We start from the raw sequence: 19,764 nt of genomic DNA on the forward strand, positions 1-19,764 counted from the left end.
TTTTAAGCCCATAGAGGTCTATGGTGAAAAAGGAAATATCCTCAGATGAAATCTGGAAAGCAGCTTTCTGAGAAAATGCTTAGTGTTCTTTTAATTCATCTCACAGAGTTACATCTGTATTTCCTGAATCTCTTTGCTAGCCTTATTTCCGTGGAATCTGAGAACAGATATTTCGGATCCCTTTGAAGAATATAGGGCCAAAGGAAATATCCTCCGATAACAAAGAGAAAGAAGCTTTCTGAGAAACTTCTTTGTGTTCTGTGAAATCATCTCACCGAGTTTCAGCTTTCCCCTCAAGAAGCCTTTCGCTAAGACAGTTCTTGTGGAATTGGCAAAGTGATAGTAGATCCCCATTGACGGCTACGGTGAAAAAGGAAATATCCTCAGATGAAATCTGGAAAGAAGCTTTCTGAGAAACTGCTTAGTGTTCCGTTAATTCATCTCCAGAGTTACATCTGTATTTCGTGGATCTCTTTGCTAGCCTTATTTCTGTGGAATCTGAGAACAGATATTTCAGATCCCTTTGAAGACTATACGGACAAAGGAAATATCCTCCGACGACAAAGAGAAAGAAGTTTTCTGAGAAACATCTTTGTGTTCTGTGAAATCATCTCACAGAGTTACAGCTTTCACCTCAAGAAGCCTTTCGCTAAGACAGTTGTTGTGGAATTGGCAAAGTTATATTTGGAAGCCCATAGAGGGCTATGGCGAAAAAGGAAATATCCTCAGATGAAACCTAGAAAGAAGCTTTCTGAGAAACTCCTTAGTGTTCTTTCAATTCATCTCAGAGAGTTACATCTGTATTTCGTGGATCTCTTTACTAGACTTATTTCCGTGGAATCTGAGAACAGATATTTCGGATCCCTTTGAAGACTACACGGCCAAAGGAAATATCCTCAGAAACAAAGAGAAAGAAACTTTCTGAGAAACTTCTTTGTGTTCTGTGAAATCATCTCACAGAGTTACAGCTTTCCCCTCAAGAAGCCTTTCGCTAAGACAGTTGTTGTGGAATTTGCAAAGTGATATTTGGAAGCCCATAGACGGCTATGGTGAAAAAGGAAATATCCTCAGATGAAATCTGGAAAGAAGCATTCTGAGAAACTGCTTAGTGTTCTGTTAATTCATCTCACAGAGTTACATCTGTATTTCGTGGATCTCTTTGCTAGCCTTATTTCTGTGGAATCTGAGAACAGATATTTCGGATCCCTTTGTAGACTATAGGGCCAAAGGAAATATCCTCTGATAACAAAGAGAAAGAAGCTTTCTGAGAAACTTCTTTGTGTTCTGTGAAATCATATCACAGAGTTACAGCTCTCCCCTCAAGAAGCCTTTCGCTAAGACAGTTCTTGTGTAATTGGCAAAGTGATATTTGGAAGCCCATAAACGGCTACGGTGAAAAAGGAAATATCCTCAGATGAAATCTGGGAAGAATCTTTCTGGGAATCTGCTCTGTGATGTGTGAATTCCACTTTCAGAGTTACATCTGTGTTTCGTGGATCTCTTTGCTAGCCTTATTTCTGTGGTATCTGAGAACAGATATTTCGGATCCCTTTGAAGATTATGGGGACAAAGGAAATATCTTTCGATAACAAAGAGAAAGAAGCATTCTGAGAAACTTCCTTGTGTTCTGTGAAATCATCTCACAGAATTACAGCTCTCCCCAGGAAGCCATTCGCTAAGACGGTTCTTGTGGAATTGGCAAAGTGATATTTGGAAGCCCATAGAGGGCTATAGTGAAAAAGGAAATATCCTCACATGAAATCTGGAAAGAAGCTTTCTGAGAAACTGCTCTGCGATGTGTGACTTCCACTCACAGAGTTACATCCGTATTTCGTGGATCTCTTTGCTAGCCTTATTTCTGTGGAATCTGAGAACAGATATATCGGATCCCTTGGAAGACTATAGGGCCAAAGGAAATATCCTCCGACAACAAAGAGAAAGAAGGTTTGTGAGAAACTTCTTTGTGTTCTGCGAAATCATCTCACAGAGTTACAGCTTTCCCCTCAAGAAGCCTTTCGCTAAGACAGTTCTTGTGGAATTGTCAAAGGGATATTTGGAAGCCCATGGAGGGATATGGTGAAAAAGGAAATATCGTCAGATGTAATCTGGAAAGAAGCTTTCTGAGAAACTGCTTAGTGTTCTGTTAGTTCATCTCACAGAGATACATCTGTATTTTGTGGATCTCTTTGCTAGCCTTATTTCTGTGGAATCTGAGTACAGATATTTCGGATCCCTTTGAAGACTACAGGGCCGAAGGAAATATCCATCGATAACAAAGAGAAAGAAGCTTTCTCAGAAACTTCTTTGTGGTCTGTGAAATCATCTCACAGAGTTACAGCTCTCCCCTAGGAAACCTTTCGCTAAGACAGTTGTTGTGGAATTGGCAAAGTGATATTTGGAAGCGCATAGAGGGCTATGGTGAAAGAGGAAATATCCTCAGATGAAATCTGGAAAGAAGCTTTCTGAGAAACTGCTCTGTGATGTGTGACTTCCAGTCATAGAGTTACATCTGTATTTCGTGGATCTCTTTGCTAGCCTTATTTCTGCGGAATCTGAGAACAGATATTTCGGATCCCTTTGAAGACTAGAGAGCCAAAGGAAATATCCTTCGATAACAAAAGGAAGGAAGCTTTCTGAGAAACTTCTTTCTGTTTTGTGAAATCATCTCCAGAGTTACAGCTTTCCCCTAGAAAGCATTTCGCTAAGACAGTTGTTGTGGAATTGGCAAAGTGATATTTGTAAGCCCTTAGAAGGCTAGGGTGAAAAAGGAAATATCCTCAGATGAAATCTGGAAAGAAGCATTCTGAGAAACTGCTTTGTGTTCTGTTAATTCATCTCACAGAGTTACATCTGTATTTCGTGGATCTCTTTGCTAACCTTATTTCTGTGGAATCTGAGAACAGATATTTCGGATCCGTTTGAAGACTATAGGGCCAAAGGAAATATCCTCCGATACAAAGACAAAGAAGCTTTCTGAGACACTTCTTTGTGTTCTCTGAAATCATCTCACAGGGTTACAGCTCTCCCCTCAAGGAGCCTTTCACTAAGACAGTTGTTGTGGAATTGGCAAAGTGATATTTGGAAGCCCATAGAGGGCTATGGTGAAAAAGGAATTATCCTCAGATGGAATCTGGAAAGAAGCTTTCTGAGAAACTGCTCTGTGATGTGTGGATTCCACTCACAGAGTTACATCTGTATTTCGTGGATCTCTTTGCTAGCCTTATTTCTGTGGAATCTGAGAACAGATATTTCGGATCCCTTTGAAGACTATAGGGCCAAAGGAAATATCCTCAGATAACAAAGAGAAAGAAGCTTTCTGAGAAACTTCTTTGTGTTCTGTGAAATCATCTCACAGAGTTACAGCTTTCCCCTCAAGAAACTTTTCGCTAAGACAGTTCTTGTGAAATTGTCAAAGTGATATTTGGAAGCCCATAGAGGGCTATGGTGAAAAAGGTAATATCCTCAGATGAATTCCGGAAAGCAACTTTCTGAGAAACTGCTTAGTGTTCTGTTAATTCCTCTCACAGAGTTATATCTGTATTTCGTTGATCTCTTTGCTAGCCTTATTTCTGTGGAATCTGAGCACAGATATTTCGGATCCCTTTGAAGACTATAGGGACAAAGGAAATATCCTCCGATAACAAAGAGAAAGAAGCTTTCTGAGAAACTTCTTTGTGTTCTCTGAAATCATCTCACACAGTTACAGCTTTCCCCTCAAGAAGCCTTTCGCTAAGACAGTTCTTGTGGAATTGGCAAAGTGATATTTGGAAGCCCATAGAGGGCTATGTAGAAAATGGAAATATCCTCACATGAAATCTGGAATGAAGCTTTCTGAGAAACTGCTTTGTAATGTGTGACTTCCACTCACAGATTTACATGTGTATTTCGTGGATCTCTTTGCTAGCCTTGTTTCTGTGGAATCTGAGAACAGATATTTCGGATCCCTTTGAAGACTATAGGGCCAAAGGAATTATCCTCTGATAACAAAGAGAAAGAAGCTTTCTGAGAAACTCCTTTGTGTTCTCTGAAATCATCTCACAGAGTTACAGCTTTCACCCCAAGAAGCCTTTCGCTAAGACAGTTGTTGTGGAATTGGCAAAGTGATATTTGGAAGCCCATTGAGGGCTAGGGTGAAAAAGGAAATATCCTCAGATGAAATCTGGCTAGAAGCTTTCTGAGAAACTGCTCTGTGATGTCTGACTTCCACTCACAGAGTTACATCTGTATTTCGTGGATCTCTTTGCTAGCCTTATTTCCGTGGAATCTGAGAACAGATATTTCGGATGCCTTGGAAGACTACACGGCCAAAGGAAATATCCTCAGAAACAAAGAGAAAGAAACTTTCTGAGAAACTTCTTTGTGTTCTGTGAAATCATCTCACAGAGTTACAGCTTTCCCCTCAAGAAGCCTTTCGCTAAGACAGTTGTTGTGGAATTTGCAAAGTGATATTTGGAAGCCCATAGACGGCTATGGTGAAAAAGGAAATATCCTCAGATGAAATCTGGAAAGAAGCATTCTGAGAAACTGCTTAGTGTTCTGTTAATTCATCTCACAGAGTTACATCTGTATTTCGTGGATCTCTTTGCTAGCCTTATTTCTGTGGAATCTGAGAACAGATATTTCGGATCCCTTTGTAGACTATAGGGCCAAAGGAAATATCCTCTGATAAAAAAGAGAAAGAAGCTTTCTGAGAAACTTCTTTGTGTTCTGTGAAATCATATCACAGAGTTACAGCTCTCCCCTCAAGAAGCGTTTCGCTAAGACAGTTCTTGTGGAATTGGCAAAGTGATATTTGGAAGCCCATAAACGGCTACGGTGAAAAAGGAAATATCCTCAGATGAAATCTGGGAAGAATCTTTCTGGGAATCTGCTCTGTGATGTGTGAATTCCACTTTCAGAGTTACATCTGTGTTTCGTGGATCTCTTTGCTAGCCTTATTTCTGTGGTATCTGAGAACAGATATTTCGGATCCCTTTGAAGATTATAGGGACAAAGGAAATATCTTTCGATAACAAAGAGAAAGAAGCATTCTGAGAAACTTCCTTGTGTTCTGTGAAATCATCTCACAGAATTACAGCTCTCCCCTAGGAAGCCATACGCTAAGACGGTTCTTGTGGAATTGGCAAAGTGATATTTGGAAGCCCATAGAGGGCTATAGTGAAAAAGGAAATATCCTCACATGAAATCTGGAAAGAAGCTTTCTGAGAAACTGCTCTGCGATGTGTGACTTCCACTCAGAGAGTTACATCCGTATTTAGTGGATCTCTTTGCTAGCCTTATTTCTGTGGAATCTGAGAACAGATATATCGGATCCCTTGGAAGACTATAGGGCCAAAGGAAATATCCTCCGACAACAAAGAGAAAGAAGGTTTGTGAGAAACTTCTTTGTGTTCTGCGAAATCATCTCACAGAGTTACAGCTTTCCCCTCAAGAAGCCTTTCGCTAAGACAGTTCTTGTGGAATTGTCAAAGGGATATTTGGAAGCCCATGGAGGGATATGATGAAAAAGGAAATATCGTCAGATGTAATCTGGAAAGAAGCTTTCTGAGAAACTGCTTAGTGTTCTGTTAGTTCATCTCACAGAGATACATCTGTATTTTGTGGATCTCTTTGCTAGCCTTATTTCTGTGGAATCTGAGTACAGATATTTCGGATCCCTTTGAAGACTACAGGGCCGAAGGAAATATCCATCGATAACAAAGAGAAAGAAGCTTTCTCAGAAACTTCTTTGTGGTCTGTGAAATCATCTCACAGAGTTACAGCTCTCCCCTAGGAAACCTTTCGCTAAGACAGTTGTTGTGGAATTGGCAAAGTGATATTTGGAAGCGCATAGAGGGCTATGGTGAAAGAGGAAATATCCTCAGATGAAATCTGGAAAGAAGCTTTCTGAGAAACTGCTCTGTGATGTGTGACTTCCAGTCATAGAGTTACATCTGTATTTCGTGGATCTCTTTGCTAGCCTTATTTCTGCGGAATCTGAGAACAGATATTTCGGATCCCTTTGAAGACTAGAGAGCCAAAGGAAATATCCTTCGATAACAAAAGGAAGGAAGCTTTCTGAGAAACTTCTTTCTGTTTTGTGAAATCATCTCCAGAGTTACAGCTTTCCCCTAGAAAGCATTTCGCTAAGACAGTTGTTGTGGAATTGGCAAAGTGATATTTGTAAGCCCTTAGAAGGCTAGGGTGAAAAAGGAAATATCCTCAGATGAAATCTGGAAAGAAGCATTCTGAGAAACTGCTTTGTGTTCTGTTAATTCATCTCACAGAGTTACATCTGTATTTCGTGGATCTCTTTGCTAACCTTATTTCTGTGGAATCTGAGAACAGATATTTCGGATCCCTTTGAAGACTATAGGGCCAAAGGAAATATCCTCCGATACAAAGACAAAGAAGCTTTCTGAGACACTTCTTTGTGTTCTCTGAAATCATCTCACAGGGTTACAGCTCTCCCCTCAAGGAGCCTTTCACTAAGACAGTTGTTGTGGAATTGGCAAAGTGATATTTGGAAGCCCATAGAGGGCTATGGTGAAAAAGGAATTATCCTCAGATGGAATCTGGAAAGAAGCTTTTGAGAAACTGCTCTGTGATGTGTGGATTCCACTCACAGAGTTACCTCTGTATTTCGTGGATCTCTTTGCTAGCCTTATTTCTGTGGAATCTGAGAACAGATATTTCGGATCCCTTTGAAGACTATAGGGCCAAAGGAAATATCCTCAGATAACAAAGAGAAAGAAGCTTTCTGAGAAACTTCTTTGTGTTCTGTGAAATCATCTCACAGAGTTACAGCTTTCCCCTCAAGAAACTTTTCGCTAAGACAGTTCTTGTGAAATTGTCAAAGTGATATTTGGAAGCCCATAGAGGGCTATGGTGAAAAAGGTAATATCCTCAGATGAATTCCGGAAAGCAACTTTCTGAGAAACTGCTTAGTGTTCTGTTAATTCCTCTCACAGAGTTATATCTGTATTTCGTTGATCTCTTTGCTAGCCTTATTTCTGTGGAATCTGAGAACAGATATTTCGGATCCCTTTGAAGACTATAGGGACAAAGGAAATATCCTCCGATAACAAAGAGAAAGAAGCTTTCTGAGAAACTTCTTTGTGTTCTCTGAAATCATCTCACACAGTTACAGCTTTCCCCTCAAGAAGCCTTTCGCTAAGACAGTTCTTGTGGAATTGGCAAAGTGATATTTGGAAGCCCATAGAGGGCTATGTAGAAAATGGAAATATCCTCACATGAAATCTGGAATGAAGCTTTCTGAGAAACTGCTTTGTAATGTGTGACTTCCACTCACAGATTTACATGTGTATTTCGTGGATCTCTTTGCTAGCCTTGTTTCTGTGGAATCTGAGAACAGATATTTCGGATCCCTTTGAAGACTATAGGGCCAAAGGAGTTATCCTCTGATAACAAAGAGAAAGAAGCTTTCTGAGAAACTCCTTTGTGTTCTCTGAAATCATCTCACAGAGTTACAGCTTTCACCCCAAGAAGTCTTTCGCTAAGACAGTTGTTGTGGAATTGGCAAAGTGATATTTGGAAGCCCATTGAGGGCTAGGGTGAAAAAGGAAATATCCTCAGATGAAATCTGGCAAGAAGCTTTCTGAGAAACTGCTCTGTGATGTGTGACTTCCACTCACAGGGTTACATCTGTATTTCGTGGATCTCTTTGCTAGCCTTATTTCCGTGGAATCTGAGAACAGATATTTCGGATGCCTTGGAAGACTATAGGGCCAAAGGAAATATCCTCCGACGACAAAGAGAAACAAGCTTTCTGAAAAACTCCTTTGTGTTCTGTGAAATCATCTCACAGAGTTATCGCTTTCCACTGAAGAAGCCTTTCGCTAAGACAGTTCTTGTGAAATTGGCAAAGTGATATTTGGAAGCCTATAGACGTCTATGGTGAAAAAGGAAATATCCTCAGATGAAATCTGGAAAGAAGCTTTCTGAGAAACTGCTTAGTGTTCTGTTAATTCATCTCACAGAGTTACATCTGTATTTCGTGGATCTCTTTGCTAGCCTTATTTCTGTGGAATCTGAGAACAGATATTTCGGATCCCTTTGAAGACTATAGGGCCTAAGGAAATATCCTCCGATAACAAAGAGAAAGAAGCTTTCTGAGAAACTTCTTTGTGTTCTGTGAAATCATCTCACAGAGTTACAGCTCTCCCGTAGGAAGCCTTTCGCTAAGACAGTTCTTGTGGAATTTGCAAAGTGATATTTGGAAGCCCGTAGAGGGCTATGGTGAAAGGAGAAATATCCTCAGATGAAATCTGGAAAGAAGCTTTCTGAGAAACTGCTCCGCGATGTGTGACTTCCACTCACAGAGTTACATCTGTAATTCGTGGATCTCTTTGCTAGCCTTATGTCTGTGGAATCTGAGAACAGATATATCGGATCCCTTGGAAGACTACAGGGCCAAAGGAAATATCCTCCGACAACAAAGAGAAAGAAGCTTTCTGAGAAACTTCTTTGTGTTCTGTGAAATCATCTCAGAGAGTCACAGCTTTACCCTCAAGAAGCCTTTCGCTAAGACAGTTCTTGTGAAATTTACAAAGTGATATTTGGAAGCCCAGAGAGCGCTATTGTGAAATGGAAATATCCACAGATGAAGTCTGGAAAGAAGCTTTCTGAGAAACTGCTTACTGTTCTGTTAATTCATCTCACAGAGTTACAGCTTTCCCCTCAGGAAGCCTTTCGCTAAGGAGGTTCTTGTGGAATTTGCAAAGAGATATTTGAAAGCCCATTGATTGCTATGGTGAAAAAGGAAATATCCTCAGATGAAATCTGGAAAGAAGCTTTCTGAAAACGGCTTAGTGTTCTGTTTATTCATCTCATGGAGATACTTCTGTATTTCCCGAATCTCTTTGGCAGCCTTATTTCTGTGGAATCTGAGAACAGATATTTCGGATCCCTTTGGAGACTATAGGGCCAAAGGAAATATCCTCCGATAACAAAGAGAAAGAAGCTTTCTGAGAAACTTCTTTGTTATCTCTGAAATCATCTCACAGAGTTACAGCTTTCCCCTCAAGAAGCCTTTCGGTAAGACAGTTCTTGTGGAATTGGCAAAGTGATATTTGGAAGCCCATAGAGGGCTATGGTGAAAAAGGAAATATCCTCACTTGAAATCTGGAAAGAAGCTTTCTGAGAAACTGGTCTGTGATGTGTGACTTCCAGTCAAAGAGTTACATGTGTATATCGTGGATCTCTTTGCTAGCCTTATTTCTGTGGAATATGAGAACAGATATTCGGATCCCTTTGAAGAAGATAGGGCCAAATAAAATATCATCCGATAAAAAAGAGAAAGAAGCTTTCTGAGAAACTTCTTTGTGTTCTGTGAAATCATTTCTCAGAGTTACAGCTCTCCCCTAGGAAGCCTTTCCTAAGACAGTTGTTGTGGAATTGGCAAAGTGATATTTGGAAGCCCATAGAGTGCTATGGTGAAAGAGAAAATATCCTCAGATGAAATCTGGAAAGAAGCTTTCTGCGAAACTGTTCTGTGATGTGTGAATTCCACTCACCGCGTTACATCTGTATTTCGTGGATCTCTTTGCTAGCCTTATTTCTGTGGAATCTGAGAACAGATATTTCGGATCCCTTTGAAGACTATAGGGCCCAAGGGAATATCCTCCGATAACAAAGAGAAAGAAGCTTTCTGAGAAACTTCTTTGTGTTCTGTGAAATCATCTCACAGAGTTACAGCTTTCTCCTCAAGAAGCCTTTCGCTAAGACAGTTCTTGTGGAATTGTCAAAGTGATATTTTTAAGCCTATAGAGGGCTATGGTGAAAAAGGAAATATCCTCAGATGAAATCTGGAAAGCAGCTTTCTGAGAAAATGCTTAGTGTTCTTTTAATTCATCTCACAGAGTTACATCTGTATTTCCTGAATCTCTTTGCTAGCCTTATTTCCGTGGAATCTGAGAACAGATATTTCGGATCCCTTTGAAGAATATAGGGCCAAAGGAAATATCCTCCGATAATAAAGAGAAAGAAGCTTTCTGAGAAACTTCTTTGTGTTCTGTGAAATCATCTCACCGAGTTACAGCTTTCCCCTCAAGAAGCCTTTCGCTAAGACAGTTCTTGTGGAATTGGCAAAGTGATATTGGATCCCCATTGACGGCTATGGTGAAAAAGGAAATATCCTCAGATGAAATCTGGAAAGAAGCTTTCTGAGAAACTGCTTAGTGTTCCGTTAATTCATCTCCAGAGTTACATCTGTATTTCGTGGATCTCTTTGCTAGCCTTATTTCTGTGGAATCTGAGAACAGATATTTCAGATCCCTTTGAAGACTATACCGACAAAGGAAATATCCTCCGACGACAAAGAGAAAGAAGCTTTCTGAGAAACATCTTTGTGTTCTGTGAAATCATCTCACAGAGTTACAGCTTTCACCTCAAGAAGCCTTTCGCTAAGACAGTTGTTGTGGAATTGGCAAAGTTATATTTGGAAGCCCATAGAGGGCTATGGCGAAAAAGGAAATATCCTAGATGAAACCTAGAAAGAAGCTTTCTGAGAAACACCTTAGTGTTCTTTCAATTCATCTCAGAGAGTTACATCTGTATTTCGTGGATCTCTTTACTAGACTTATTTCCGTGGAATCTGAGAACAGATATTTCGGATCCCTTTGAAGACTACACGGCCAAAGGAATTATCCTCAGAAACAAAGAGAAAGAAACTTTCTGAGAAACTTCTTTGTGTTCTGTGAAATCATCTCACAGAGTTACAGCTTTCCCCTCAAGAAGCCTTTCGCTAAGACAGTTGTTGTGGAATTTGCAAAGTGATATTTGGAAGCCCATAGACGGCTATGGTGAAAAAGGAAATATCCTCAGATGAAATCTGGAAAGAAGCATTCTGAGAAACTGCTTAGTCTTCTGTTAATTCACCTCACAGAGTTACATCTGTATTTCGTGGATCTCTTTGCTAGCCTTATTTCTGTGGAATCTGAGAACAGATATTTCGGATCCCTTTGTAGACTATAGGGCCAAAGGTAATATCCTCTGATAACAAAGAGTAAGAAGCTTTCTGAGAAACTTCTTTGTGTTCTGTGAAATCATATCACAGAGTTACAGCTCTCCCCTCAAGAAGCCTTTCGCTAAGACAGTTGTTGTGGAATTGGCAAAGTGATATTTGGAAGCCCATAAACGGCTAAGGTGAAAAAGGAAATATCCTCAGATGAAATCTGGGAAGAATCTTTCTGGGAATCTGCTCTGTGATGTGTGAATTCCACTTTCAGAGTTACATCTGTATTTCGTGGATCTCTTTACTAGCCTTATTTCAGTGGAATCTGAGAGCAGATATTTCGGATCCCTTTGAAGATTATAGGGACAAAGGAAATATCTTTCGATAACAAAGAGAAAGAAGCTTTCTGAGAAACTTCCTTGTGTTCTGTGAAATCATCTCACAGAGTTATAGCTTTCCACTGAAGAAGCCTTTCGCTAAGACAGTTGTTGTGAAATTGGCAAAGTGATATTTGGAAGCCTATAGACGTCTATGGTGAAAAAGGAAATATCCTCAGATGAAATGTGGAAAGAAGCTTTCTGAGAAACTGCTTAGTGTTCTGTTAATTCATCTCACAGAGTTACATCTGTATTTCGTGGATCTCTTTGCTAGCCTTATTTCTGTGGTATCTGAGAACAGGTATTTCGGATCCCTTTGAAGACTATAGGGACAAAGGAAATATCCTTCGATAACAAAGAGAAAGAAGCTTTCTGAGAAACTTCGTTGTGTTCTGTGAAATCATCTCAAACAGTTTCAGCTCTCCCCTAGGAAGCCATTCGCTAAGACGGTTGTTGTGGAATTGGCAAAGTGATATTTGGAAGCCCATAGAGGGCTATGGTGAAAGGGGAAATATCCTCAGATGAAATCTGGAAAGAAGCTTTCTGAGAAACTGCTCCGCGATGTGTGACTTCCACTCACAGAGTTACATCTGTAATTCGTGGATCTCTTTGCTAGCCTTATTTCTGTGGAATCTGAGAACAGATATATCGGATCCCTTGGAGGACTACAGGGCCAAAGGAAATATCCTCCGACAACAAAGAGAAGGAAGGTTTGTGAGAAACTTCTTTGTGTTCTGTGAAATCATCTCAGAGAGTCACAGCTTTCCCCTCAAGAAGCCTTTCGCTAAGACAGTTCTTGTGGAATTTTCAAAGTGATATTTGGACGCCCATAGAGGGATATGGTGAAAAATGAAATATCGTCAGATGAAATCTGGAAAGAAGCTTTCTGAGAAACTGCTTAATGTTCTGTTAGTTCACCTCACAGAGTTACATCTGCATTTCGTGGATCTCTTTGGCAGCCTTATTTCTGTGGAATCTGAGAACAGATATTTTGGATCCCTATGAAGACTATAGGGCCAAAGGAAATATACTCCGATAACGAAGAGAAAGAAGCTTTCTGAGAAACTTCTTTGTGTTCTCTGAAATCATCTCACAGAGTTGCAGCTTTCCCCTCAAGAAGCCTTTCGCTAAGACAGTTCTTGTGGAATTGGGAAACTGATATTTGGAAGCCCCTAGAGGGCTATGTTGAAAAAGGAAATATCCTCACATGAAATTTGGAAAGAAGCTTTCTGAGAAACTGCTCTGTGATGTGTGACTTCCAGTCACAGAGTTACATCTGTATTTCGTGGATCTCTTTACTAGCCTTATTTCAGTGGAATCTCAGAACAGATATTTCGGATCCCTTTGAAGATTCTAGGGACAAAGCAAATATCCTCCGATAACAAAGAGAAAGAAGCTTTCTGAGAAACTTCTTAGTGTTCTGTGAAATCATCTCACAGAGCTACAGCTTTTACCTCAAGAAGCCTTTCGCTAAGACAGTTCTTGTGGAATTGGCAAAGTGAAATTTGGAAGCCCATAGAGCGTTATGGTGAAAAAGTAAATATCCTAGGATGAAATCTGGAAAGAAGCTTTCTGAGAAACTGCTTAGTTTTCTGTTAATTCATCACACAGAGTTACATCTGTATTTAGTGGATCTCTTTGCTAGCCTTATTTCTGTGGAATCTGAGAACAGATATTTCGGATCCCTTTGAAGACTACAGGGCCAAAGAAAATATCCTCCGATAACAAAGAGAAAGAAGCTTTGTGAAAAACTTCTTTGTGTTCTTTGAAATCATCCACAGAGTTACAGCATTGCCCTCAAGAAGCCTTTCGCTAAGACAGTTCTTGTGGAATTGGCAAAGTGATATTTGGAAACCCATAGAGGGCTATGTTGAAAAAGGAAATATCCGCACATTAAATCTGGAAAGAAGCTTTCTGAGAAAATACTCTGTGATGTGGGTCTTCCAGTCACAGTGTTACATCTGTGTTTCCTGGATCTCTTTGCTAGGCTTATTTCTGTGGAATCTGAGAACAGATATTTCGGAACCCTTTTTAGACTATAGGGCCAAAGGAAATATCCTCCGATAACAAAGAGAAAGAAGCCTTCTGAGAAACTCCTTTGTGTTCTGTGAAATCATCTCACAGAGTTACAGCTTTGGCCTCAAGAAACCTTTCGCTAAGACAGTTCTTGTGGAATTGGCAAAGTGATATTTGGAAGCCCCTAGACGGCAATGGTGAAAAAGGAAATATCCTCAGATGAAATTTGGAAAGCAGCTTTCTGAGAAACTGCTTAGTGTTCTGTTAATTCATCTCACAGAGTTACATCTGTATTTCGAGGATCTCTTTGCTAGCCTTATTTCTGTGGAATCTGAGAACAGATATTTCGGATCCCTTTGACGACTATAGGGCCAAAGGAAATATCCTCCGATAACAAAGAGAAAGAAGCTTTCTGATTAACTTCTTTGTGTTCTGTGAAATCATCTCACAGAGTTAAAGCTTTCTCCTCAAGAAGCCTTTCGCTAAGACAGTTCTTGTGGAATTGGCAAAGTGATATTTGGAAGCCCATAGAGGGCTATGATGAAAAAGTAAATATCCTGAGGTGAAATCTGGAATGAAGCTCTCTGTGAAACTCCTTAGTGTTCTGTTAATTCATCTCACCGAGTTTCATCTGTATTTCGTGGATCTCTTGGCTAGCCTTATTTCTGTGGAATCTGAGAACAGATATTTCGGATCCCTTTGAAGACTATAGGGCCAAAGGAAATATCCTCCGGTAACAAAGAGAGAGAAGCTTTGTGAGAAACTTCTTTGTGTTGTTTGAAATCATCTCACAGAGTTACAGCTTTCCCCTCAAGAAGCCTTTCGCTAAGACAGCTCTTGTGGAATTGGCAAAGTGATATTTGGAAGCCCATATAAGGCTATGTTGAAAAAGGAAATATCCTCAGATTAAATCTGGAAAGAAGCTTTCTGAGAAACTGCTCTGTGATGTGTGACTTCCACTCACAGAGTTACATCTGTATTTCGTGAATCTCTTTGCTAGCCTGATTTCTGTGGAATCTGAGAACAGATATTTCGGATCGCTTTGAAGATTCAAGGGACAAAGGAAATATACTCCTATAACGAAGAGAAAGAAGCTTCCTGAGAAACTTCTTTGTGTTCTGTGAAATCATCTCACAGAGTTACAGCTTTCCCCTCAAGAAGACGTTCGCTAAGACTGTTCTTGTGGAATTGGCAAAGTGATATTTGGAAGCCCATAGACGGCAATTGTGAAAAAGGAAATATCCTCAGATGAAATCTGGAAAGAAACTTTCTGAGAAACTGCGTATTGTTCTGTTCGTTCATCTCACAGAGTTACATCTGTATTTCGTGGATCTCTTTGCTTGCCTTATTTCTGTGGAATCTGAGAACAGATATTTCGGATCCCTTTGAAGACTATAGGGCCAAAGGAAATATCCTCCGATAACAAAGAGAAAGAAGCTTTCTGAGAAACTTCTTTGTGTTCTGTGAAATCATCTCACAGAGTTACAGCTTCCAACTCAAGAAGCCTCTCGCTAAGACAGTTCTTGTGGATTTGGAAAAGTGATATTTGGAAGCCCACAGAGGGCTATGGTGAAAAAGGAAATATCCTCACATGAAATCTAGAAAAAAGCTTTCTGAGAAACTGCTCTGTGATATGTGACTTCCACTCACGGAGTTACATCTGTATTTCGTGGATCTCTTTGCTAGCCTTATTTCTGTGGAATCTGAGAACAGATATTATGGATCCCTTTGAAGACTATAGGGCCAAAGGAAATATCCTCCGATAACAAAGAGAAAGAAGCTTTCTGGGAAACTTCTTTGTGTTCTGTGAAATCATCTCACAGAGTTACAGCTTTCCCCTCAAGAAGCCTTTGGCTAAGACAGTTCTTGCGGAATTGGCAAAGTGATATTTGAAAGCCCATAGACGGCTATGGTGAAAAAGGAAATATTCACAGATGAAATCTGGAAAGCACGTTTCTGAGAAACTGCTTAGTGTTCTGTTAATTCATCTCACAGAGTTACATCTGTATTTCGTGGATCTCTTTGCTAGCCTTATTTCTGTGGAATCTGAGAACAGATATTTCGGATCCTTTTGAAGACTATAGGGCCAAAGGAAATATCCTCCGATAACAAAGAGATAGAAGCTTTCTGAGAAACTTTTTTGTGTTCTGTGAAATCATCTCACAGAGCTACAGCTTTCCGCTCAGGAATCCTGTCGCTAAGACAGTTCTTGTGGAATTGGCAAAGTGATATTTGGAAGCCCATACAGGGCTATGGTGAAAAAGGAAATATCCTCAGATGAAATCTGGAAAGCAGCTTTCTGAGAAACTGCTTAGTGTTCTGTTAATTACTCTCTCAGAGTTACATCTGTATTTCGTGGATCTCTTTGCTAGCCTTATTTCCGTGGAATGTGAAAACAGATATTTCGGATCCCTTTGAAGACTATAGGGCCAAAGTAAATATCCTCCGATAACAAAGAGAAAGAAGCTTTCTGAGAAACTTCTTTGTATTCTGTAAAATCATCTCACAGAGTTACAACCTTTCCCATTCAAGAAGACTTTCGCTAAGACAGTTCTTGTGGAATTGGCAAAGTGATATTTGGAAGCCCATAGAGGGCTATGGTGAAAAAGGAAATATCCTCAGATGAAATCTGGAAAGAAGCTTTCTGAGAAACTTCTCTGTGATGTGTGACTTCCATTTACAGAGTTACATCTGTATTTCGTGGATCTCTTTGCTAGCCTTATTTCTGTGGATTCTGAGAACATATATTTCGGATCCCATGGAAGACTATAGGGCCAAAGGAAATATCCTCCGATAACAAAGAGAAAGAAGCTTCCTGAGAAACTTCTTTGTGTTCTGTGAAATCATCTCACAGAGTTACAGCTTTCCCCTCAAGAAACCGTTCGCTATGACTGTTGTTGTGGAATTGGCAAAGACATATTTGGAAGCCTATAGACGGCTATGGTGAAAAAGGAAATATCCTCAGACGAAACCTGGAAAGAAGCTTTCTGAGAAACTGCTTAGTGTTCTGTTAATTCACCTCTCAGAGTTACATCTGTATTTAGTGGATCTATATGCTAACCTTATATCTGTGGAATCTGAGAGCAGATATTTCGGATCCCTTTGAAGACTATAGGGCCAAAGGAAATATCCTCCGATAACAAAGAGAAAGAAGCTTTCTAAGAAACTTCTTTTTGTTTTGTGAAATCATCTCACAGAGTTACAGCTTTCCCCTCAAGAAGCCTTTCGCTAAGACAGTTCTTGTGGAATTGGCAAAGTGATATTTGGAAGCCCATAGAGGGCAATGCTGAAAAAGGAAATATCCTCAGGCGAAATCTGGAAAGAAGCTTTCTGAGAAACTGCTTAGTGTTCTATTAACTCACCTCACAGAGTTAAATCTGTATTTAGTGGATCTCTTGCTAACCATATTTCTGTGGAATCTGAGAACAGATATTTCCGATCCCTTTGAAGATTATAGGGCCAAAGGAAATATCCTCCGATAACAAAGGGAAAGAAGCTTTCTAAGAAACTTCTTTGTGTTTTGTGAAATCATCTCACAGAGTTACAGCTTTCCCCTCAAGAAGCCTTTCGCTAAGACAGTTCTTGTGGAATTGGCAAAGTGATATTTGGAAGCCCATAGAGGTCTATGGTGAAAAAAGAAATATCCTCAGATGAAATCTGGAAAGAAGCTTTCTGAGAATCTGCTCTGTGATATGTGACTTCCACTCACAGTGTTACATCTGTATTTCGTGGATCTCTTTGCTAGCCTTATTTCTGTGGAATCTGAGAACAGATATTTCGGAACCCTTTGAAGACAATAGGGCCAAATGAAATATCCTCCAATAACAAAGAGAAAGAAGCTTTCTGAGAAACTTCTTTGTGTTCTGTGAAATCATCTCACAGAGGTACAGCATTCCACCCAAGAAGCCTTTAGCTAAGACAGTTCTTGTGGAATTGGCAAAGTGATATTTGGAAGCCCATAGAGGGCTATGGTGATAAAGGAAATATCCTCAGATGAAATCTGGAAAGAAGCTTTCGGAGAAACTTCTCTGTGATGTGTGACTTCCACTCACAGAGTTACATCTGTCTTTCGTGGATCTCTTTGCTAGCCTTATTTCTGTGGAATCTGAGAACACATATTTCGGATCCCTTTGAAGACTATAGAGCCAAAGGAAATATCCTCCGATAACAAAGAGAAAGAAGCTTTCTGAGGTACTTCTTTGTGTTCTGTGAAATCATCTCACAGAGTTACAGCTTTCCCCTCAGGAAGTCGCTCGCTAAGACAGTTCTTGTGGATTTGGAAAAGTGATATTTGGAAGCCCATAGAGGGCTATGGTGAAAAAGGAAATATCCTCAGATGAAAACTGGAAAGAAGCTTTCTGAGAAACTTCTTTGTGTTCTGTGAAATCATCTCACAGAGTTACAGCTTTCCGTTCAAGAAGCCTTTCCCTAAGACAGTTCTTGTGGAATTGGCAAAGTGATATTTGGAAGCCCTTAGAGGGCTATGGTGAAAAAGAAAATATCCTCAGATGAAATCTGGAAAGAAGCTTTCTGGGAAACTGCTCTGTGATGTGTGACTTCCACTTACAGAGTTACATCTTTATTTCGTGGATTTCTTTGCTAGCCTTATTTCTGTGGAATCTGAGAACAGATATTTCGGATCCCTTTGAAGACTATAGGGCAAAAGGAAATGTCCTCCGATAAAAAAGAGAAAGAAGCTTTCTGAGAAACTTCTTTGTGTTCTGTGAAATCATCACACAGAGTTACAGCTTTGCCTTCAACAAGCCGCTCTCTAAGACAGTTCTTGTGGATTTGGAAAAGTGATATTTGGAAGCCCATAGAGGGCTATGGTGAAAAAGGAAATATGCTCAAATGAAATCTGAAAAGCAGCTTTGTGAGAAAATGCGTAGTGTTCTGTTAATTCATCTCACAGAGTTACATCTGTATTTCGTGGATATCTTTGCTAGCCTTATTTCTGTGGAGTGTGAGAACAGATATTTCGGATCCTTTTGAAGATTATAGGGCCAAAGGAAATGTCCTCCGATAACAAAGAGAAAGAAGCTTTCTGAAAAACTTCTTTGTGTTCTGTGAAATCAACTCACAGAGTTACATCTTTCCCGTCAAGACTCCTTTCGCTAAGGCAGTTCTTGTGGAATTGGCAAAGTGATATTTGGAAGCCCATAGAGGGCTATGGTGAAAAAGGAAATATCCTCAGATGAAATCTGGAAAGAAGCTCTCTGAGAAACTGCTTAGTGTTCTGTTAATTCATCTCACAGAGTTACATCTGTATTTCGTGGATCTCTTTGCTAGCCTTATTTCTGTGGAATCTGAGAACAGAGATTTCGGATCCCTTTGAAGACTATAGGGCCTAAGGAAATATCCTCCGATAACAAAGAGAAAGAAGCTTGCTGAGAAACTTCTTTGTGTTCTTTGAAGTCATCTCACAGAGTTACAGCTTTCCCCTCAAGATCCTTTCGCTAAGACAGTTCTTGTGGAATTGGCAAAATGATATTTGTAAGCCCAGAGAGGGCTATGTTGGAAAAGAAATTATCCTCAGATGAAATCTGGAAAGAAGCTTTCTGAGAAACTTCTCTGTGATGTGTGACTTCCATTCACAGAGTTACATCTGTATTTTGTGGATCTCTTTGGTATCCTTATTTCTGTGGAATCTGAGAAGAGATATTTCGGATCCCTTTGAAGACTATAGGGACAAGGGAAATATCCTCCGATAACAAAGAGAAAGAAGCTTTCTGAGAAACTTCTTTGTGTTCTGTGAAATCATCTCACAGAGTTACAGCTTTCCCCTCAAGAAGCCTTTCGCTAAGACAGTTCTTGTGGAATTGGCAAAGTGACATTTGTGAGCCCTTAGACGGCTACGGTGAAAAAGGCAATATCCTCAGATGAAATCTGGAAAGAAGCTTTCTGAGAAACTGCTTAGTGTTCTGTTAATTCACCTCACAGAGTTACATCTGTATTTCAGGGATCTCTTTGCTAGCCTTATTTCTGTGGAATCTGAGAACAGATATTTCGAATCCCTTTGAAGACTGTCGGGCCAAAGGAAATATCCTCCGATAACAAAGAGAAAGAAGCTTTCTGAGAAACTTCTTTGTGTTCTGTGAAATCATCTCACAGATTTACAGCTTTCCCCTCAAGAAGGCTTTCGCTAAGACAGTTCTTGTGGAATTGGCAAAGTGATATTTGGAATCCCATAGAGGGCTAAGGTGAAAAAGGAAATATCCTCAGATGAAATCTGGAAAGAAACTTTCTGAGAAACTGCTCTGTGATGTGTGACTTCCACTCTCAGAGTTACATCTGTATTCCGTGGATCTCCTTGCTACCTTATTTCTGTGGAATCTGAGAATAGATATTTCGAATCCCTTTGAAGACAATAGGGCCAAAGGAAATATTCTCCGATAACAAAGAGAACGAAGCTTTCTG

The sequence above is a fragment of the Macaca fascicularis genome, chromosome 14 (assembly GCF_037993035.2).
Source record: "Macaca fascicularis isolate 582-1 chromosome 14, T2T-MFA8v1.1".
NCBI classification, from domain to species: Eukaryota; Metazoa; Chordata; class Mammalia; order Primates; family Cercopithecidae; genus Macaca; species Macaca fascicularis.